We start from the raw sequence: 21,581 nt of genomic DNA on the forward strand, positions 1-21,581 counted from the left end.
GTTGGTTGGTGCGTGCTGCGTGCGCGTCGTTCATTGGCCATCGCCCGATGGAGGATAGGCCCGGTGTGAGTTATGGCAGCGCGCGCGTGCCGCGTGCGCCCAGCGTGCGTCCCGGGGGCTTGGCGGCGTTTTGATGTACACCGCCCGGCCGGCCGGGCACCTTTACTTTATGTTCGTTTGGGATCAAGTTGGACAGGGGCGCCGCTCCGCCGCTCCGCCGTGCGAGCGAAACTGGGGCGCGGCGGTCAGAGGTGCGGTGCGGTGCGTCCGGGCGCCAAGCCGGGTGTGCTGCTGCACTATTAGGAAGTTGATGAATTTCTGTCTGAAGTTACCCTCGCTGGCTGGCTGGCTTGCTGCTGGCTGGCTTTTTGCAGTGCGGCAGACGTAGCGGCCGTGCAGGCAGGGCAGCAAAAAGGCCTGCTTGCTGTAGCGCTGCCGCATGCCGAGTGGGCGCGCGGGCCGTGCAGTCCGTGCAGTTGTTGAAATTCGGCGAGGGCGTCCCGTCCGCGCTCCGTCCGCCGCCTAATTTGGCCGGATTACGTATTCCGGCGCGGCGGCGCGACGCGAGGCGCTCAAAGAAGCGCTCGGCAAAGAAGCAGGTTTTTGCTGTCGGGCCGCCGCCCTGCCGCCCTGCCGCCGTGCCCGGCCGTGCCGTGGTTGCTGGAAGTTGTTGCCGAAGCGGGGGCGGACCAGATTGGGGTTGGGGGCGGCTGGAAAGGGGGCGGGGGAGGCTGCTGTCGTTATCAGGCGGCATTCAAGCTTGTTGTGTGCCATACGAGCCCCCTTTGCCTCTGCTCGCCTGCCGGGACCTCAGATTACGCCACAATGGCCCGCACACGCCACTCCGCGCCACGCCGCGCTGCCGGCTGCATAATTTAGTCGCGCATCCCTCTCCTGTCTCTGTCTCTGTCGCACGCACACGTCGACACGGCCCCGACGCGATGGCGGCGTGTCCGCGCGCCGAAAATAAGCGAGGAAGGTTGCAAACTTTGCGGAATGTCGCCTTATTCCTTCCCCCTTTTCCTTCTTCTCTTCCCTGCGACCCGCAGGCCCGCACTGCTGCTCCCTGATCCCCGTCACGCGTCGCGCCGTCACGCCCCGCCCTGCCCGCCCCGTCAGCTCGCCAACTTTTCCCCTTTCTTCTCCTTCTCCCCGTTTTTGCCGCTTTTGTCCGCCAGGCCTGCCATGCCAGCCTGCCAGGCCGCGCGACGTGGGCCATGTGTCTCACCTTTCATCCCGGCCGCGATGGCCGCGGTCCGTGCGGACGCCGGGGGCGGCCGGGGGCGGCCCGGGCCTCGGGGGGCTTTTAGCCGAGCGGGGCCGGCCTCGCCAGCACCACGATGTAGCTGCCGCCCCCGCCCACACCCCTCCCCCGGGGACGGACCCGCCCTGCCCGGCACTGCCCCGCCCGTCCGCCGAGCCCCCGGGGGGGCTCTAGACCCGCTGCATCTCTTATGCAGTGCGCGCGGAGGCACGGGGCCGGGCCGCGCCACGGGGCGTCGCGGGGCGCCCCGGCAACCGGAAGCCCCGCTGGACGGCCGGCCGTGGGTACCGACCCACCCGCCGGCTGACTGGCGGGTACCGTCGACCGCCGGGGAGCCCGGAGGGATGGGCGCTGCGCGGCCTGAGGGATGGATGACTTTTCCGGACTCTGCGAGCAGGTCGCTTTCCTCTCTGCCTTGCCCGCCTTGCCCGCGCCACGGTGAAGCGGTGAAACATGCCCCTGCCCTTGAGGGGCTCCGCCGCGCCGTGCTCCGTGCTGCGCGTGCGGCGCCACTCGGAATCAAATATCTCTGCGCCCGGCTCTGCAGGAAATCCGCCCCGACGGCGCGCCGCCTCGAGGGGAGCCCGGCGCGCCTCGGCTGCCCTGGCCGCCCCGGCTGCCTTGGTGACGGCACGGCGGCGTGACGGCCTCGGTGTCCTTGAGCCGGACGAACTGGTTCGCACTGCACTGCTGTGAGTGGGCGCCCCTAGTGCTCCGCGCCCTGCTCGGCGTCGCGGCGTCGCGGCGTCGCGGCGGCCAGGATAATGGAAAGACTGGGTGCGACGTAATGATGGTCCCCGCGCTGCTCTGCCCGCACTGCTGCACTGCGGGCTGGGGTTGGGTTGCTCTGCTCCGCGCTGCTCTCTCGCAAATTTAACCAGTTTAATATAAGCTCTCCTCGCGGCGCGCGAAGAGGCGGCAGCGCCAGACAGTATTTTACTCTGGAAACACCTCCCCGTCGTCGTCGCTGTCCTCGTCGCTGCGAACGAATACTCTTTTACTTTATTTCGCTTCGTTTTATTTTTGTTAAGCCAGGAAAGAATTTCAATGAAAGTCTCGGAATCAATACCGCCGCACTGCCCGCGGCGTCCGGCCGACTCGACTGGGGCAGCCGGGTGCAGCGATGGGAACAGATGGGGTCCGCTCCGCTCCGCGGCGGGGCGGGGCGGGGCGGGGCGGGGCGGCTGAGTGTTGGCGGCCTGGCGGCGCGGCGGGGCGGCCGACGGGCAGACGGGGCTGGCAGACAGCAGGGAAGCGATAATAAAACGCGAGGTAATCGCACTCCCCCCGCCCACTCCGCCACCACACCAACAGCAATAATTCACCCCGAGAGCGAAGCTCATCTTGCCGGCGTCAATGAGGAACGCGAGAGGCGAGGCCAGGCGAGGCACGCGGGGAAGCCGACCGTTTTTCTTAGTTTCTCTCTCTCTCTCTCTCCCTCTCTCTCTCGGTCGGTCGGTCTGTGTGTGTGTGAGTGTGTGCGCGTTGCTGGCGTGTCTGCACAGCCTCCCCGTCTCCGCAGCGCGCAATTTAAACTTGCGCCACGCCACCGCAAACTACGTGTCGCGCGCGTTTTTGCGGTGTAGTACCGCCACCGGGGCGCGCGGTGGCGCGGCATCTGCCGTGCCGTGCCCCGCCCCCACCATTACCATTACAGGGCGCGAGTTCATTTTTTAACTTTTAATGCATGCATGCGCGCACTCCGCTCTTTGTCGGGGCGTGTCGTCGCGCTTTGCATACTGCGGGGCGAGGCGCGGCGAGGCGATGACGCCGTGGCGGGGGCACGACGGCGACGTGCTTGGCCTCGGCCGTGCCCGCGACACCACGAGCTGCACCCCGGCCCGGTGCACTCGTCGAGTGAAAACGTGACACTGCGCCCTCGCCGCGACCTTGCGGACGGCTGTGTTGACGAGGCCCGGGACTGCTGGCCGGGGCGCTCGGCTCTCCGGCGACTGGAAAGCACTCTGGCTGGAGCGGCGCTGGAGTGGGCCTGGAGCGCGGCCTGGAGCACGCCCTGGAGTGGCTGAGTTTGCTGAATGCGCGCGCGGACACGGACTGGCACTGCGTGGCGATGGGGGCGCGCCGCGGCACCGCGAGGGAGGCACGCCGCCGCTTTGGCTCCGCTTTGGCCGAGTTTGGAATGGCTTTGGCCAAGTGCTTCTGGCGGCCGCGGCGGCGGCCACACTTTTCCCTAAGTGGGACGAGCGATTGTGGCGACGCCGGAACACAGTGGGCCAGAAGACGGGTGGAGGCGGCCAAAACTCTAGACGCGTCTTTAGCTCCAGAGTCGCTAAGCAGGGCTCGAACCGAACATGTGACCCCACCAATGGATTGCTCTTCGAACGAGGAATCCATTGGTGGGGTCACACGTTCGGTTCGAGTCCCATTTAGCGACGCTAGAGCTCAAAACGCGTCTAGAGTTTTGGCCGCCTCTACCGGTCTTCTGGCCCACTGTGCGGAACTCGAGTCTCTCTCGCACCCTTGCGGGACACCCCGTGAGTGCGACGGAGACGGAGCGAGTCTCGAAGCGCGCCGCTGTTCGCCTTGATTGACGGGGCCGCGCGAGGCTGGCGAGGCACACCGCACTGCTTCTTGAGACGGCCGCAGTTCCAAAGCGCTCGGGTAAATTTGCTCGGCGGATGGCGCGGCGGTGCGGCGGAGATGAGACCGGAGGGGTGGGGCCTTGGCGGGGGCCTCGCTGGCTGACGCAGCGCGGGGCTGCAGTGGCGGCGCTGGCTGGGCTGGCGGGGCGGTGCAGCACGTCTCACTCGGCCCGCAATCCCTCTGGCCCCACTGGCCCTTCGCCGTGCCGCCGCACTGCCCGCCCCGCCCCGCCCCGCTTCCGGCGTAGCGATTTCGCTGCCCTGATTGTCTCCCCCGACGGATCTGTCTGCCTGCCTGCCTCGCCCCTATTCGAGGTGGTCTGCCAGCCTGGCCAGCCTGCCGAAATGCCTGCCCGTCGCTCTGTTCGCCTCGGCCTGCCCTCGCGTCGACGCGGGGCTCGGGGCTGATGGGCGGTGCGGAAAGCAATCCCAACCGCTGCCTTCGCCGCTTTGGCAGTGGGCTCGCGGAAAGGCCTGTAGTGCCTCCACTCCGCCGCCTCCCACGCCTCGGCATTCATCATGCCGCCCGGGCCGGCGGGCCGCGCAGCCAGTGGCGTCAGTCATGATTAGGGTCTTCTTGTTCTCCGCCCGCCGCGCGTCTCGTGGTGCTGCTTGTCAAGCCCGGAGGGAGGGAATGGGGTGGCTGTGTCGTGTCGCAAGTTATCCTCCAGCGGCCGGGCTGTGGCCGCGCGACCGCGAGCCCTGGCTGCCCGCCCTGGCTGCCAGCCCTGGCGGGGCGGCGGGTTCCTCTTTGTGGCTCCGTCTAAAGTTGGCAACAAGTCCGGGGAGACGTCGGCAGTCCTCATCCCCGTGTAAACGAGCGGAGCGCGCGCAGCTGCAGCGGCCCAGTCCGGGTTTGGGGTTCCGGGCTGCCAGCCCTGCCTGGCCGCCTGATAAGACCCGCCCCGCCCGCCGCGCCCTGGCTGCCAGCCCCGGCGGGCCGGCGGGGCGCACCGTGCACCTCTTGTTTGCTTTGCTTTGCATTTTAATTCGGACGAGGTCTGCTTCCGTTTGCAAAGCCGATCCGAGCCGAAGCGCCCCGACCAGGGCCAGCGGCGTGAGCCGTGCCGTGGCGAGCCCTGCCAAGCCGAGCCCTGCCAAGCCGAGACCGGTCCGGTCCGGCCCTAAACTCGACAGCAGCTTTATCGTTGTCTTGCCTCGCCCGGGGCGGGGCGGGGCGGATTGCTAATAACGCGGGGCGCCTTTGTCTCCCTCCGAGGCGGCCATCGATTGCCTCGAGGAAGCCGGACGGGTCAACGCGGCGCAGCGCGGCGCGACGTTAAACTCGAAATTGGTTTAGAGTTAGTGCGCCCGATTGGGCTTCTGTATTGCGCCATGGCAGCTGACGAGCACGGGCTCTCTCTCTCGCGCGCCCCGCGCCCCGCGGCCCCGGGGGCGGAGGGTGGAGTGGCTGTCACCGGCAGGCCGAAAGATTGAGAAAGACAGAGAGAGACTGAGGCGAGTTAATTCAAGGAGAAACGTAGAAATGCATAATTAAAAGGGGACAGAGTCACTTTTCACTGGAGGGGGAGGGGAGGCCGTCCACTCAGGGCTGTCGCTTCTCTTCCGGCCGAGCCGCGTCGCGGACTTGGCCGCGCTCTCCCAAGTGGAGACAAGGGGGGGCGTGGCCGCGCCGCCGCGCCGCCGCGCCGCCGCGCTGCTTGTCGTCCGGAAAAGTTGGCCCACAATTAAAGGGCTGGCTGGCTGCGCCATCACGCGAGGCACGGCGGCACGGCGGGCCAGATTCTTGATTAGCGTGTCCAACCGGGATTAGCCGTATCCCTCCACGCGATCTCCCTCCGCTTCGCGCTGCTTCGCGCTGCTTCGCGCTCTGGCGCACTGAGGTCGCGGGCCGCCGCGGTCGGTCGCACTGGTTGTTATCTAGTTTTCGCGATTTGGCTCCACTCCGGGGTGAAGTAGAAACAAAAACAGAAAGCCGAATTGCGGCGCGACACCGCGGCACGGCCGGGCTGGTTTGGTTTGGTCGGTTGGTGTCGACGCCGAGTGCGCCGTGCTGGCGTGTGTGTGTGTGTGGGGGGGGGGGGGGGGGGGGTGCTGACGGCCGCGGGCGTGTTTGCCAAACATGGCGGCGCTTATCAGTGGGGCCGCGGATGCGGGCTAATGCCTATGCGGATTGGCTCGGCGCCGCCAGGGCGCGCCGGGGCCGGAAAAGCGTAGCGCCAGGCAAATCCCAGGGGGAAGAAAAAGAAATGCCGTCGTGGAAAAGTCATGGAAAAACTGAACTGGCCTCGTATACGAAAAATGAAACCAGCACCAATATTTTTCGGCCTGTCGCAGAATTCCGAATTTTCTCGAGTGAAAAATGTCGGCATAATCGTGGAATGGAGGTCACGACGAGTCGTGGAAAAGGGCGGGCAGTGGAGCGGCCGCGATGCAGGGCAGCCTTGCGCGCCTTGCGCCTTACCACTTTTTAAGGCTCTTTTAAGGACGCCGTAATGGCGGATCGAACGGCCGCGGCCATGCCGGCGAGGGTCCTTGGCGAGGTCCTTGGCGGGTCGGCAGGGCGGCGAGACGCGGCGCGGGGCGTAACGATGGCGAAATAATGCGCCGCACTGCCGCGCTCGTTGGCCGGGACGCCCGGCAAGTCCAATTGGCAGTGGGCGTGGAGGCGTTCCGCCCCGCCCCGCCCCGCCCCGCCCCGCCCAGTCCGGACGGCAGGCGGCACGCGGCGCGCCCCAGGCCGTAACAGACTGCCCCGCCATGTGCCAGGCCCGGAGCCATAAGTTGCACTTAGTGAACAGGCGCTGAGGGCGGCACGAGGACAGCCAGTGCGCGCGGGGGGCGGGGCGGGGCGGGGCGGGGCCAGTAAGAGGATATACAACCCCCTGGCCTTGCCTAGTCCCGGCGAGCCTAGACCGAGGAGACCCGGAAGGAGCGTCCAAGGGGGCGGCCAAAGGGGCGGACAAGGGGGCGGCCCCCGTCGCTGAGCCCGGGTATTAGTTCCATTAGGAGCGGATGGCGGGGCGTGGTGGGGCGGGATGGGGCGGCGCGGGGCGCACGGCAGGGCTTTGCGAAGAAGAAAAGGGGTTCCTCGGGGACGGCGCCGCCTCGACGTGGCCGATGCGTCACGGCGTGCCACGTCACGTCGCTCGCACTCCTCGCTCTGTCTCTCTCGCACCCCTACGCCCCCACGGCGCGCTGCGTGAGTGCGAGAGAGACAGAGCGAGGAGTGCGGGCGGCGCTGGTTCGTGTTGGGGCTGGCGGAGCGAGCGCCCGCCGTCCGAGGATGCTGTGCCGGCGCGCACGGCTGCGCCCGCGTTGCCTACCTCGCAGGCGCTCTCCGCCCGGCGGCGGCGCCGCGCTGAGAGACCGAGACCGAGAGCGAGAGAGTGAAAAGGGACGCAGCGCAGGGAAATTGGAAAGGCGAAGGCGGGGCGAAAGGGCGCGGCACTTTGCTTGGGCGGTGCGGTGCGGTCGCTCGGGCCGCACGTCGCTCCGTCTCTCTCGCACCCATACGGGGCGCCGCGTGCGTGCGAGCGAGACGGAGCACGCAGGCCGGTCTAATCAAGCGATCCGCCGCGGCCGCGCGGCCAAGCGGCAAGCCTCGCCTTATCACGTCTAATTAAATAACCCGTGATTTACGGCGGCCTCTCTGTCCCCCACACTGGGAAATTCGAGCTATTAAAACCCCCGGGGAAAAGGGTGGTCTTTTTCTTCCTTCAATTTTTCATTTTGTAATTTTCTTTTAACGGTTGTTTGGCGCCACACTATCCGGCCACGGTGCTGCGAATAAAGTGGTTATCCCTTATCACGGCCTTCGCGCCCCGCCACAGTGCACCCACCCTCCCACTCCACTGCAAGCCGCGGCGTGGCGGCGTGGCCGTGCCGGTCGTGAGTGGTCGGAAAGGCGGCCCAAAAAGCGGCGCGTCGTCCGTCACGCCGTTTTATGAACGACCCCTTATCACCGCGCTGGGCCGCTGCTGTCGCGCTGGCCGCCGGCCCGGCCCCACAGTGGGCCAGAAGACCGGTGGAGGCGGCCAAAACTCTAGACGCGTGCAGAGCTCCAGAGTCACTAGATGGGACTCGAACCTTACGTGTGACCCCACCAATGGATTGCTCTCCGAACGAGGAGTCCATTGGTGGGGTCACACGTTCGGTTGGTGTCCCATTTAGCGACTCTGGAGCTCAAAACGCGTCTCGAGTTTTGGCCGCCTCCACCGGTCTTCTGGCCCACTGTGCCCGGCCCGGCCTGGCTGCCCGAGGGCACTGGCCGCGCTCGGGCCGCTGGGCCGCTGGGCCGGGCACCATGAATAAAACTGTTTTTACATGTGGTTCATGTTTGCATTATATGTTTGGGGATATGGCGCGCTGGCTGGCAAGGTCGCCGACGTCGAGGACATAAATCCTCGGCCGTGCGGAGGCCAAGAGGCTTTCCAAGGCTGACGTCATAAATGATTATGCTCCGTGTCTCTGCGGCGCGCGGCCTCTGTTCGCTTTCGCGCCGGGGATCGACGCGAGACGCGACGCGGCTTTGCATTACGGCCGTTTACAGGAGGCGAGCAGGCCAAAGCCGAAAGCCCTAGATAAACGAGGAACGTTTTGTTTTTGTTGTTTTCGCCCCTCTTTTATGCTCCGCGATGATCTCCGTTCGCAGGCATCGGAGACGCCTCTCGACGCGCTCTTTTATTTTTGTTGTTGTCTTTCGCCTGGCGCCGCGGGCAAAGTTTTAATCATCTCGCCGCCGGGGATTACCCACGCCGCGAGCTTGGGCGCTGAAAAGCTCCCGAAAAGCTCGCTTCAAGTGGCGGAAGCTCGCTGGAAACTCGTTGAAAACTCGCTGAAGGCCTCATCGGTCACCTCTCCTGCGCCCATCAGTGCCGACGGATTTTTAAAAGAGGAAAAAGTCCGTTGTGAAAAGTGATTGAAAAAGCTCCGGGAAATATCCTGTTTTTTTGCGGAGCGGGCGCAGTTTGGGCTGTGTGTGTGAGAGGGAGACGGCGCTACTAATGAGGGGACTTGGGCTGCTGGCGGGCAGGGCGGCCACGGCGGGGCGGCCGGGGGCGGCGGGGGCTGAGCAAGCGTGTTGTTCCGCCGCAGCTGTGCCCGGCTTGGCCAGACTTGGCCAGGCTGTGCCCCAGCCCAAGCCGTCGCGGAGTCCGGACCCTGCCGTTGGACGCAGCCCGGCCTGGGCCATGCCTGGGCCATGCCTGCAGCACGACCAACAAGGCCACCATGACCAGCATGCGCTCCTTCGGGCCGAGTTTACTCTGGCGGACTCGTTTCCATGCCCCCTCCACTCACAAAGAAAACCGCCCCCGATCGCGAGGCCGCCCCGTGTGTTTACTTCAGTTTTGCATTCCCTGGTGGGGGGTGGGGGGTCGGCTGTGTTGGCTCCAGGAGACGGTGCGCTAATTCCAGCATGCCTCCAGGGGCCTGTCGGAAGCACCCGGTGTGGCAACAGGTGTATCCGGTTCAGAAGGCCCGGGCGTGTGCGTGTGTGCGTGCGTGTGCGTGTGTGCGTGCGTGTGCGTGAAGACGCAGGCTGCTACACTTACACTGTCGTGACCTCGTGCGCGTGTGTGTCTGTGAAGACGTAGACTGTTAACACTGTCGTGACCTCGTGCGTTTGTTTGTTTCCAGGTGAGTAACGCTGCAGCGTCCTCGTCCTCCCCGGCCTCCCCGGCCGCGAACGCCGCGAGGGTAGGCCGCCCGCTCGCACGGCTGCGCGCGGCACTGCCTCGCTGCACGGCGTTCGGTGAGGCCGACCGTGCCGCGGTGCTGCGAGTAGAGTGCGTTTGCGACTGCAGTCCCCTCCGCCTCCGACGCTCTGACGCGACGCCGCTCCAATAATGTGCCCCGCTTTAGTGCAGAGCCGACAGCCCCCGCCCCCTCTTTTTTCCGTTCCCCTGCAGCGAGGCGATATCGGCTCGCTGCGGAGTCTAGAGCCGCCGCGTCGGACCGAGGTGGAACTAGCAGGAATGGGGAGGGGGCCCGCGGCCCGGTGGCTGTGTTTGCCCGAGTTTCCGCGTCGCCTCCGGCCTCGCGGCTTGACGGGCTTGACGGCGTCGTCCCGACGGGCTGCCAATATCGCGGCCATGCCCGGGCCGGCATGCCGGGCGCCAAGCTCGGACGCGACATTGATCCGACCGGGATGATCCGGGCGTTTGCAGGTCGACGCACCACGCCGCCCCTCACCGTGGCCTGTCTGGCGGTGGAGCCGTGGAATACGTCATGGCGGCGGAGTGTAGTACTTATTCCGCAGCTCTTTTGCACGGTGCACGGGGGAGCCCCGCGCGGTGCCTGGTGCCTGCGGGGCCGGGGGCAGTGCGGTGAATGAGGGACGGCGGCATGGTGCCGCGCCGTGCCAGGCCGATAAACCCGGTTGGAACCCCCCAGGACTGGCGCGGCGCGGCGTGGCCCAGATACGGTGCCTGCTGCTGCTGCACTTCATTACACGGCAGTGGACAGCGATGTGATCCCCGTTCTCTGGGATCGGGTCGACCGACACCACCCCGGGGACTGCGCCCCGTTCCGCCCCGCCCCTTGGATGGCGCCATGCGATCCCCCCGATGGGGTGAGACCAGGTGAGACGTGTCGCGTCGGCAGAACAGCAGCGGCGTGAGGAAGACTTACGTCCGAAGAGGGCGGAGGCGGAGGGCGGGGTCCCCGTCTCGGTCCCCGTCGTGGTGCACATCCGCTGCAGAGACACGGAAAAGGAACGGGGGGGGGGAGCGAACTCGGTCTTTCCCGAGAAAGTCCGCGTGCGCCGAGTCGAAAGGCGTCCCTTCTTGCTTGGCCCGAATGTTGTTTACCGCCGACTCTGCTGTGCGTCGCTGTCGCTGTCGCCAAGCCCGACGCAGCCTCTCGCTCTCTCGCACCCCGACGGGGCGCCGCTGGGGTGCGAAAGGGACAGAGCGACGAACGCAGCTCGCTGCCACGCCGCGGCACAGCGCAGAGAAAAATGACTCGAGGGACTCGCTGCGGGATGGAAGTCGTGTCGGGCCGAAGCGAAACGTCGCTCTTGGTTAACGCGTTGCCTAGCCTGCCCCTGGCGTGCCCCCGGCGTGCGCGGTGCGCCCCGCGGCGACCCTCCCTCCCCACGGCCCCGTACGACCGTCAGCCGAATGGGCGCGTGTTTTACGGCGTGCGTCGCGGGAGCGCGGCGAGCAGGCCGCCACCTCGACGGCGCGACCGCTGGCTGGCGTCGTGTCGCCTTTACTTGCTGCCGAGATTCGCCATTGGCCGCGCCGCGCCTCGCCACACGTGGGGCGCCGTCGAGGTTGTGTCCGGATTAATCGGGCCGCCTCGCTGGCCTGCCGGCCCGAGGTGCCCCCCGGCGCCCTGTGTTGTCATTTCCGTTCGGAAATAGGAGACCGCCGCGCCCTTCCTCCACGTCCACCCCCTCGCCGCTCGGACCGGGCCGGCCAGGCCCAATCTCGCCGCGCCGTCGACAACCTCACCTGGCTGGCCCCGTGGGCCCCCATGCCCCCCCATGGGCCGGGGCGCGCTTTGACAGCGGCGACCGGCCGCTACACTGTGAGGCGGCATCCGCTTGCGGCTGGTCGTCATCCTGGTGGTGGGGCACAGCGCTGAGGGTCGGCTTCGGCGGGCTGACCGCAGAGTGCGGCTTGTAGCTCGTTTGCATGGGAGGGGCTGGCGGTGGCGTCGGGTGCGGGGTCGGGGACGCACAGTGGGCCAGAAGACCGGTGGAGGCGGCCAAAACTCTAGAAGCGTTTTGAGCTCCAGAGTAGCTGAATGGGACTCGAACCGCGCGTGTGACTCGCGCGCTCTCCTCGTCCGGAGAGCAATCCATTGGTGGGGTCACACGCTCGGTTCGAGCCCCATTTAGCGACTCTGGAGCTCAAAACGCGTCTAGAGTTTTGGCCGCCTCCACCGGTCTTCTGGCCCACTGTGGGACGGCCGCAGCGGGGAGGGGCCTTCTCGCCGGACTCCCTGGGGGACAGGCCGGGACGGGCCCGCCTGGCCGGCGCCTGCGGAGTCGCCGACGACGCCTAATCGATATGGGTCATGCTCTGTCAGCCTGTCTGGATATTGACTAACCGTTCGCTGACGTTGCGGGGCGGGGCGAGGCAGGTGAGGCGGGCGGTGGTCGGGCTGTAGTCTGGGAGGCGCCAGTCACCCTTCCCGGCCCGACCGCGCCTCCGCGCCCCGTCCGTGCCCTCCCTTTGAATACCAAGCAGCCCTCAACCCCGTGGAGTTACGACTGCCAACTCGAGTTGCTCCTGGTGAGGGCGCGGCGCGGGTGCGGCGTTCGCGGCGCGCGGGGACGGTGAAGCTGGCGGTGAAGCTCGCTGGCTAGACGCGGCTTCGCTCGCTCCTGCCTCGCCCTGCCCCGGCGCGGGGGTTAATTCGCGCTCCGAGCCCCACTGCACTGCCACTGTTGTCTGCCTCCTACTCCTACTCGAGGACCAAGCCCAGACACATTGTGGCGCAAGCCGTGGCGGGGCCGGGCTCGGCCGAGCCGGAGGCACGTCGGGGACGTAAATTAAACACGTCCTCGTCCGACTGGCGGGTCGGGCTGGCGTGCGCACTGGCGTACTGGCGGAGGGTCTTCTTGGTGCGGCCGGGCGCGGCGCCGCAAACTTTGGAGGAGCGCTGCTGTTGCTGCTGCTGTTGCTGCTGCTGTTGCGCGCTCGTAAGACCCTCTCGGTATCGCATCGGCCGGGCTTGGCGGGGCTGGCGGGGCCGGCGGGGCTGGCGCACCGGAAAGGATTCGGGGCAACTTTATTACGGCCAGGTCGATACTCCCGGGCATCGGCGAAGTCGTCCCCGCCTCTGACAGGGACGGCCAGAGCGGGGCCGCGGGGTCGCGGTCGCGCGACCGAAAGGCCGGGCTTGACGTGCTGCTGCTGCAGTCGCTGCAGCTAGCAGCGTATGCACGCCGGCCCCCCTCCCACTCCACTACCAGTGGTGCCGACGGCGACCCTATTGCCAGCCGTGTCTCTTGTTCCGGTGCGCGTGCTGCTTTATCTAGTCATGTACACACATACACACTCAGACGCTCACACACACACACACACACACACACACACACACACACACACACACACACACACACACACACGTGCGCGCCCGGCCTTGCTCGTCGGATCGTGTGGCCCGTGCGTGCGTGGCTGCGCGTGGCCGTGCGCACTGCAACGTGCCGCTACGACCCCCTGCGGGGCCACGCCTCGCCCCGCGACGCCCCGCGACGCCCCGCGACGCCCTGCGGCACCACGACGACGCGTCCCCGCGCAGTCGGCGCCGTGCGGGCACCGCGTATATAGCGAATGGCAGTGTACCCGCTGTGTGGCTGCACACGTGGGCCCCGCCCCGCCCCGCCCCCCTTGCATGCTGCCGACCGGCACCTGCCAGACGGCTGCCGCACGCCGGGGCGTTCCCGCAAGGCGTGCCCAGGGCGTGCCTGTAAGGGCGAGCCTGCAGGGTGCCTGCAGGGCGTACCCAGGGCGTGCCGCACGCGCGTGAGCGCCGCACTGCGAAGCGGGGTACGCGCCGAGAATAGCGGATTGGCCAACAGAAGCGACTTGTTTCCGGTGCTGCGCCGCGCGACAACGGTCTTGCGCGTCTGTGTGTGTGTGTCTGTGTGTCTGTACGTCTGTCTGTCTGTTTCCGCACACAGACACACGCACACACACACTGGCGCTCGTGGCAATGGTGCGGGCAGGGACGGCGACGCTGGCTGGGCCTGCCCGAGTCTGGGAGCACGGAGCATTTGCGGGCGGGCGCCTCCCTCTGGTGGCCGGGGCGGTAGTTGGGGGAGGGGGATTTATGAACCTCTCGCCGCCCTGCCCTCTCGCCCGCTGCCCTCGGCAGGCGGCCTCAAGTGGGCCTGGGCCCGGCCCTAGGCCCCGAGCCCCGATGTGGCCCTCGGAGCCCTTTATCCGGGCTTGCACGTAATGAACATTCTGTGGCGCTGGCGCTCCGGAGCGGAACAGTCCTACAGGGCTGGCTGTGACACTCTCTCTCACACACTCACACACACAGACGGAGCGGCTGGCCCTTAGCCCGGCCGCTGTGTTCCGGCCGTGGCCGCGCCGGCCGCGGCAAAGTGAAAGGAGGGGCGGGGCTGCGTGACGGCCTCCTCGGTGGCGGCCAGCACGCGGAGCTCGGCGAGCACGGCGCCTCTCTCGCGCGCCCGGCGCGGCGAAAAAGTTTGGGCGCGCGCTCTGGGTGGCTCTGGGCTGGAGAGGAGAGCTCTCGGGCTGGTCTGTTCAATATTCAACTTTTAATTGGCCCCGAGAGCCACCGCTGCAGTAAGTTGCCGTGCCCCGCCGCGCCCAGCGCCATTAGCATTAGCACCGCCACGTCTCGTTCCTCGTCCTCCACTTTTGTTTTAATCACTCGCGGCGCGGCGTCGCGGGGCGTCGCGATCCCGCGGACGCGCGTGGCAGTGCCGTGCAGTGCCGTGGCAGTGCTCGCGGTGCCAATATCGCGCGCCGCTCTAATTGCTCGTCGCGACGACAGCGCCGGGCTTTGGCGGCGTTCGAGGGGATTATGACGTCCTCCACGTCCTCGACGTCCCGTGGCATGACGCACGACTGGATATTGGAGCGAGTCTCCCCCGACCCCTTTTTCTATCCCCCCCTCTCTCTCGCACTCGCAGGCGGGGCGCCGCCATCCTTCTCCCCGTGCACGTGGTGGGCCGTGGCGGGCACCATCGCGGCGGCCGGTAATATACGCGGCCGGGCTTGGCCGGGCTTACCGCCCGATTTGCGAGCCGCCGCGGCCCGGACCCACCAAGCCCGGACTCCAGCCCGCTCCAGCCCTGGGCCCTGGAGCGGCACGGCGCCGGACGGACGAGGCCTGCGCCAATGGCTCGGATGGGAAAGGGTCCGGTCCTCCGGTCCGAGGGCCCTTATTCCGGGACCGGGGATTTGAACGAGAATGGCGCTCTTCTTGTCGTCCTGCAGACGCGTCGTCGTCCTGGAGGCCGGGGCTGGAGTGGCTTACCCCCCAAGTTAGTACCCGCCAGAGATGCGCGGGCGGTCGTCTTGAAGGGGGCGGCGCTCTCCCCAGAACGGGGCCCAGCTGGGCCTGGGCCTCGCCTGGGCCTTGCCTGGGCCGGCCCCGAGATGATGCAGCATTAGTGCGACTCATTTAACTTTGGCGATCGACCTGTTTATGCAGTCTCAAGGCCAAGTTGGTCTCGCAGGGCTTCGCAGGGCTCGGGCCTGCCTCTGGACCTGCCTCCAGATCGTCGTGCCCCTCGACCCGCCGCTGCCTCCCTTACCTCGCGTCAGGGGCCGAGGGCGGCACGCCAGGCAACGCCAGGACCCCTCACCTGGCGACAGTGCCGCCCTCTGCTTCGGCCGACATTTGAATTTCAAATTTTTCAATGGGAGAGCGCGTCGGCCCGCCGAATGGTTAGTGCCTACTCGCGCGGCTTTCGCCTCGGCGCGCCGAGCGGCCCGGAAAGGGCGGAATCGGCGCGGCCCGGAAATTGTGTCCGGGCCGGGGCTGGTTGTTTGGCTGGCTGGCTGGCTGGCTGTTCGGCTGGCTGGCTGCTTGGCCGTCCAGGATGCCGCCGGAATGGCCCGGGTCACGACACTGGCACGACGATGATTTGGCGGCGTCGCGGTCTGCTTCGGCTCCGGCTCGGAGTTTTACATTATTTATCCGGCCCGTCGGTCGGCTGGCGTGCCACTGGCGTGCCACTGGCGTGCCACTGGCGTGCCGGCCGCCATCAGGCGCACCGCACTGTCACACCGCGTCACAAGCCGCCGTCACGCCGCGTGTCACGGCCGCGCTAATAACGTGACGAGGCGCGGCGCTGTCGGTGTCAGTCATGGCAGCCTCTGTCTGCTGCATGTGTGTGTGTGTCGCACAGTGTTGCGTCTGGCCTGGCCCCGTCCCGTCTGGATCAAATTTAGAGTCCGGAGAGGAGCAGCTCGGTCGGCCACTCTTGTCGTAGTGCTGTGGCGTGACGCCGCGACCTTCCTCCGCCTCATTTATTCCCTTTTCCCGCTTCTTCTTCTACTTCTTCTTCTTGATGGCGCGCGCCGGGGGGTGGGTGCCCCGCCCCCGCCCCCGCTCGAATCCACGACCTGGCGGCCTGGCGGCCTGGCGGGCCTGGAGGGGGTTGGCTGTGACGTGACAAAGCGGGCGGCCACTTGTCATTGGCCCCGTGGGGCCGGTGCGGCTCGCCTGCGCCAGGTGCCACGTTCGTGTTACCCCGTCACCCGGCCGTCACACCACCGTCCGCGTGGCGCCGTCACACCGCCAGTTGTCGTACGCCCCGCGAACATCGAGTCCAACATCACTTTGGCGGGGATGGAAAATGGCGTTTTACCGCGCGCAGGGCCAGGCAGGCGCATAGTACACACCATGCTGGCCAGCGTGCGATTCTCTCACTCCACGTGTGTGTGTGTGTGTGTGTGTGTGTGTGTGTGAGTGTGACGCGGCGTACTTTGTCCGTACTGTACTGCCATCACGGTCCTCTCCGCCCGCACGACGAGTGCCCGAAGGCGGACGACGACGGCGGGCGGGGGAGTGCTTGCCGAAGGTCATCTTGAGGCCGGGCCGGGCCGGGCGGGGCCCTGCCGGGGCGAAGGGGCACAGCCAGCTTGTGGCGTGGACACGGTCCGGCGGTCCGGCGCGGCACCTGCTCGGTGTTGCCGCTCGCTGGGCCCGCCGGGCGTAATGTGTACTGAGAGGCCCCGTTCCGGCGGGGAGCGTAATGCGAAGCCGGGCACGTAGCGGTGTAGCGCCGCGCAGCACCGCGTAGCGCGCGGTGTTGCATTACCACGCTGTAAGCGCGGGCAGTAACACGGCCACTCTGTGCACTCCGCGACCTCCACCCCCTTTCAGTCGTTCGTTCGGTCGGTTCGTGCGGCCTGGCTGCTGGCCTGCTTCGAGCGGCCCAGGCGCCGGTCAGGTGCGCCGCGGCGGCGCGTGCAAGTGACCAAGCCACGCCGCGCCGCGCTGCGCCACGACGGCGTCCGGGGAAATCTAGCGAACGTGAGAACAAGCCTCCCTCCCTCTCTCCGCGTTTTACGAAGCGCCGCGTGCGCCTGCCGAGCGCCGCCTCGGCGCCGCCTCCTCCAGCCGTTTTGTTGTCTTGGTGCTCGTCGGGCAGCAGCGCCGTGGCGTGGCGCCGCGGCTCGGTCCGCGGAGAAATAAGCAGCAGCCGCTTGCTCTGTCTCTGTCGCGCTCTCGGGGCGCGGCCCTGCGGGTGCGAGAGAGACGGAGCGATGGAGCGCCGCTCGGAATGGCTCGCCTGTGGCGGGCGCGTTAATTGCGGCGCCTGGATTCCTTCCTCCAGGCTTCCTTGGTTTCCTCGGCGCGGCCGTAAGGCTGATTCCGTGAGGCGTTTTCGGCGCGCTGTCTCTCTCGCTCCGATAGGAGAGTGCGAGAGAGACAAATCGATGAAAACGGCTTTCGGAATCAGTCTGCGGGGGATAAGTCGGGCGGATAGATGAGGCTGGTTCGGACGGGACGCAGTGCGGCAGTGCGGCAGCCAAAGTCTCGGCTCGAAGGCGAGTCCATTCGGCGAGGCGAGGCGCGAGGCGCGCTCAGGTGTGAAAAGTGGAGGCCGCTCGCGGATTAAAGCCGCGAGGTTTGGCCGCCCTTCTCTCGCCGGCCATGCCGACTGCGCGCTCTCGCCACTCTCTCCCGGTGTGCTGGAGCGGTGCTGAAGCGGTGCTGGAGTCGCTGCGGCGGCCCAGCTGTGAGTCAGCCATGCCATGAGTCACCTTCCAGCCCAAGCCGCGGCGGCCGCGGGGCGGCGGGGGCATCCCGCAGTCCAGTGAGCGTGCGGCGGCTGGCGGGGCTGGCGGGGCTGGCAGGCAGCCGCGAGGCCCGCGGCTCTGTAGGCCCCAGTCAGTCCGCAGCCGCACGGCAGGCAGCAGGCAGCCAGGCCCGAGCCGCGCTTCCGATTGGCTGTGCCGCACAGCCGCACGCGACTGCACGCGACGCCGCGAGTCCGCGGTGCCCTACACTCGTACAGCCCGGCGGCCGACGTCACGGCGTCACGAAGTCACGTCCACCAGCTGGCGGGCCTACCGGTCGAGCCGCCCCGCCCCGCCCCACCAATGGATTACGACGCAGTGTTGTGCTAGTGTCAGTGTGTGCGCCTGTGTCCGTGTGAAGGACTGACCCAACCCGGCTACGCCCCCGCGGTGAGTGCGCGTGAGGCGATGACCGTCGTCTTGTCTGACGTCCTGACGTCGTCCTGACGTCGCTTGGAGGAGGCGAGGCCCGTCGTGAGCGCTTCTTGGTGTCGACGAGGACGACAGGCGACGGCTGAGTCGGGCTCGGCCTGGCTGCCGCGGTGAAAGCCGTGATCGCGGCAGCAAGGCGGCAGGGCAGGCGGCAGGTGAAGTGCTTGTGCTTGCCGCGGCGCTCTCTCAGCCTCAGCTCGCGGCTTTCTGCCTGACATTACGGCACCGTAAAGAAGATTTCCCCTCCACTCTCTTTTTCCCTCCTCGCGTTTTTATTATTTTGTGGCTCGGCCTGGCCGTTGTCTCGGCCTCGGTTGAAATATCTCGTTACCGCCCCCTCTCCCCCCGCCTCTTTTTCCTCGGTCGCGGTGTTACACAGTGCGATGACCGTGAAAGTCAAGCGGAGCGACGGCAGCGACGGCAGCAGCACCGAGCAGCAGCGCGGCGCGGCAGCGCGGCGTGGCGGTGGGGGCGTCGCGTCCCGCCCGCCTGCCTGCCCGGCCGGCCGGCTGGTCCGCGCGGTCCGCACCCAGCGCTAGCCAGAGAGGACGCTAGCCGCTAGCGCTCCACAGTGCCACAGTGTGCCGACACAGACTGCGGCGCGAACGCGCGAACGCCGAGCCAGTCGTAGACCGATTCCGAGAGTCGTTTTCGCCGCTCTGTCCTTCTCTCTCGCCCGTGAGGCGTTCCATCTCGGGGCGAGAGAGGCAGAGCGACGAGAAAACGACCCTCCCGCAGTCAGTCTACGAAGCAGGCTGACCTTTCTTTGTCGTTCCCGCCGAGTCGGGCTTCGGGCTGAGTCAGTGTAACCCAATCACGGCGGAGAAAGGGGGCAGATGTGCCCCGTCGTCGGCATGGCCTGCGTCGCCTGGCGCCCCGCAGCCCGAGCAACCTGAGGCAGCCTGAGGCGAGGCGGCGCGTTGGCACGCCCGGCCGCGCTGGAGCCGTGCTGGAGCCGTGCTGGACACGACGCGAGTGGCTGCGCACCGTGTATGGCCCCCGTCACGGCCGCTCTGGATAACGTATCTGGAAGGCCGTGCCTGGGGGCCGGGGGCCGGCCGGGAATCCAAGGTCTCGGTGACTGGTGACGCAGCACTCTGGCGACGAGTCGAGGCTGGCCCTGCTGCCCTGTTGGTCCGGCACGAGGCCTCCAGGGAGGCGCCGCCGCCACCCACACCGAGACCCACACCGAGACCCACACCGAGACCCACACCCCGGGCCGGTCGCCTCATGCCGAAAGACCGTTTCGTCGCTGTCTCTCTCGCACTCGCGGAGGGCTACGTTCAGGTGCGAGAGAGACAGAGCGACGACAGCGAGGCGGGGCGTCCAGGGCGACTGCCTGCCAGGGCCACTGCGACACGCACACGGTGACTGTGTCGTGCCAGTTGGACCGCGGCGGCACTCTCTCGCCCGGGCGCAAAGTTGGGAACAAAGTGGCGGCAGCCGTCTCCTTCCGAAGGTCCGTTTCGCCGCTCCGTCCGTCCTTGTCGCACTCACGGCGCGGCCGCGGCCCCTCCGCTGTGGGGGTGCGAGAGAGACGGAGTGGCCAAACGGCCCCTCGGAATCGCCCAAGCAGGGCCAAGGCGGGGCGGCCTAGCGGTGCCAAGTGCAGCCGCGCCGCGTCCCCCCGACTCTAACGGCTTGCCTCGGCTTGCCTGCTTCCGCCACGGACGACTGGGCCAACCAGCGACCAGCCTTCCGACTCCACTGCGTCTCCACCAAGCAAGGCATCGACAGGCAGGCCGTGGTCTGCGTAGGACTGAGGCAGTCGGCTTGATGGCTTTTTGCCCGTCGTTTTGGCCCGTGCCGTTGGAGCAAACCGATTCCGAAAACGTCTCTCCGCGGAATGAGTCTGCAGTGGCGCGGCGTCGCGGCGCCCTTTCCGCCTCGCATTTGGACGTGCCGCCTTGCCCCGCCGTGCCGCCGTGCCGCCGTGCGCGGGGCGGCCTCCCTTTTCGTATCGACGCCCTTTGTCTCGTTCGTTCTGGGCCCGGGCTGGCTGCTGGCTGGCTGGCGTTTGTTTCCCTGCCGAGGAACAATGGCTGAGTCCATCAGGGTGAAAGGGGTGGGGGGTGGGGGCGGCCTACGCTGTTGTGGGGGTTATGGTCGCGGGGCGCGGCGGGGCGTGCTGGCTGTTGTGGCTGGAGGGTGGTCGGGGCGGTGCGTACACTGCGAGGCGACACCCCTCGCCGCCCCCACCTCGTCGTGTGTTTGTTGTTCTCGACGCAAGGACGGCGTGTTGCCGACGACACACGCCACGAAAACAGTGTCCTGGTTTCCGCCAGGCCGACCTCGGAAAAAAAGGGGTAATTTTCGCCGAGTTTTTCGTGGTTGGCCTGCTTCTGGCTTGGTGGACTTGCCGCTGTGTCCGTCGATGTACTCACGGCGGCCCGAAATGACGGAGGGGAACCACGACAAACGGGCGCGGCGATGTCAGCCGAAGCGCGCCGACTTGGGTTGCGATTTGTTGGTTTCCGAGACCCAAGGGGCGGTGCGGCCCCGGCCGCGGCCGACCGACCGACCGACGGCGTCCCCACGCGACGCTATCCCGTATGCGTTGGGCCGCGGGGAGTCGGGGCTGCGATTTGTCTTGCTGTCGCTCCTGCAAATCGCGAGGCATTCGTCCCGCCGGCCCGCTGCTGTTTCGGCACCAGCGCGCTCTCCGAGCAGGCAAGGCAGCAGGGAGCGTAAGCGGGGCCTCCGCTCTTCCCTCGCGGTCAGCGGCGTAATGCGCGTGGCGCCCGGTGGTCAGGCAGCACGCAACGTGATTACCGCACCGGCCTCTCCGGGGCGGGGCGGGCCGGGGCCACAACGCCCCCTGCTTACCGGAACGGATTGACCCGCCGAACGCCAGCAGGGCGGCGGCAGGGCGGCAGTATGCGGGCGGGCAGGGCTTGGCCCTTGGTGGCCCGGCCCTTGGCCCGGCCCTAGTTTGGCGCCAGTTTGGCGTCACGAGTCGGCCAGGCCCGGCCCCGCGACAGGGCCGACAGGGCCGCCCGCCCGGCAGCCTGCACCGCGTGTCGTGCGGTGGAACTTGTGCAAGTACTTCCTTCTCTTACTCCCCCTCCTCCTCCTTGCGGGGGCCGTCCTCCTGACCTGGCGGCGTGGCGGCGTGGCCACGCCCTCCTCGGAACGGAATTGAGGAGGCTCTGGGCGTCCTTGGCCAGGATAATGGGGCGGTGCGGTGCGCGGCGTGTCGCAAAAAGCCTGTTTGCGCCGCCGCACGGCGGCAAAGCCCGGAGCGCAAAGCCCCGACACGCAGGCCGTGCTTCTGGACGCCTCGGCGAGGGCGGAGGCCTGGAAGAGTCCTGGAAGGGTTATCGCTGATGCTTGGAGCTTTGCCGCCGCGGCCGCGCGTTCGGCCGGCGTCGTATTTTACGGCATTTTCTTTCCGCCCCCTTCGGACTGGGCGGACCGGGCCCCACAGTGGAGGGCCCGCCGAGGCGTGTGATTGGCGGTGCGGCCAGGGCAGGCCAGGCGCGCTGCTGCGGACAGGGGGCTTAGGCCCCCCCCGCTTGATTATTTCGGCAGTCGGCGCGACGAGGCCGATGAGGCCCCGCGGACGTGTGCGGC

The 21,581-nt window shown here is 67.5% G+C and overlaps 1 protein-coding gene across 9 annotated transcripts in view; it reads left to right on the forward strand.

The window, feature by feature from the left end:
* Nucleotides 1-21,581, forward strand: part of LOC117653168 (kinesin light chain) — a 53,426-nt gene that overhangs the window by 15,207 nt on the left and 16,638 nt on the right. Inside the window, exon 1 of one of the 9 annotated variants that reach the window (XM_034398629.1) lies at nt 17,794-17,966. The exons of the other annotated variants lie outside the window; for them this stretch is intronic. The gene's annotated coding sequence lies outside the window, so the exon portion shown is untranslated. Of the gene's footprint in view, nt 1-17,793; nt 17,967-21,581 lie in introns of those variants that run through there. 9 annotated transcript variants of the gene reach the window in all.

The sequence above is a fragment of the Thrips palmi genome, unplaced genomic scaffold (assembly GCF_012932325.1).
Source record: "Thrips palmi isolate BJ-2018 unplaced genomic scaffold, TpBJ-2018v1 HiC_scaffold_8, whole genome shotgun sequence".
In the NCBI taxonomy this organism is placed as follows: domain Eukaryota; kingdom Metazoa; phylum Arthropoda; class Insecta; order Thysanoptera; family Thripidae; genus Thrips; species Thrips palmi.